Raw genomic sequence first — 869 nt, 5'->3', positions numbered from 1 at the left:
TTTGGAGGGCCAAAGACTTCACCTTTTCAATTATAGAGAAAAATAATTAGTTCTATAGAAGAACATAAAAAGGAAGAGAAGTTGCAATTTTTTTTAGTGATATCATGATTTTTGAGTGAATAAAAGTTAGAAGCTTAACCCCTTTGGCTAATCCATATTTTACCCATAGTTTTATGGGTTGAATATGGGTATCAACCCATATTTTACCCATGTAAAAAGTCACTCACCCAACCCATTAAAATATGGGCGGGTTGGACGAGTTACCAAAATATGGGATCATTTTACCGACATTATCCGTAGCATAATATATGGATCAAACAGGGAATCATCACACCATATACACATTTAAGAGACAATATTACAAGTTTTAAACCTACTTTTAAAAAATTCTTACTTATAACAGTTTAATTACGGGTTATGACATATCAATTAAATTTAATTAATTTAAAATTTAATTTCAATTTATTTAATAAATGATTAATCTATTTATATATTTATATTATTAATTAATAATATTTAATTAATTTGATTTTAGTTCCTTTTTTAAAACTGAAATTATCAGTTACATATATTTATGGATTTTACATTGATTACACTTCCTTATTTAATGTTACACTCATAACCTCCCATTAGTCAATCCCACCATCCTTCCCCCACACCTATCGAACTATACACGCTCTCACCCCACTTTCACCTTCTTCTCTCCCATTTTTCTCACCAGCCAACTGCATCAACTTTCAATCTTTCGTCCAATATTTTTTTCCAACAAAATTATGTCTAAGAAACTCATTGAAATGTCTCGAAAGAGTTCCAGATTGGGTGAAGGAACTTCTAATGATGATGTTCATGTTTCAAATTTTAATATATTA

The sequence above is a fragment of the Solanum tuberosum genome, unplaced genomic scaffold (genome assembly GCF_000226075.1).
Source record: "Solanum tuberosum cultivar DM 1-3 516 R44 unplaced genomic scaffold, SolTub_3.0 scf00592, whole genome shotgun sequence".
Lineage (NCBI taxonomy): Eukaryota > Viridiplantae > Streptophyta > Magnoliopsida > Solanales > Solanaceae > Solanum > Solanum tuberosum.
Note: the sequence above shows the minus strand (reverse complement) of the source record.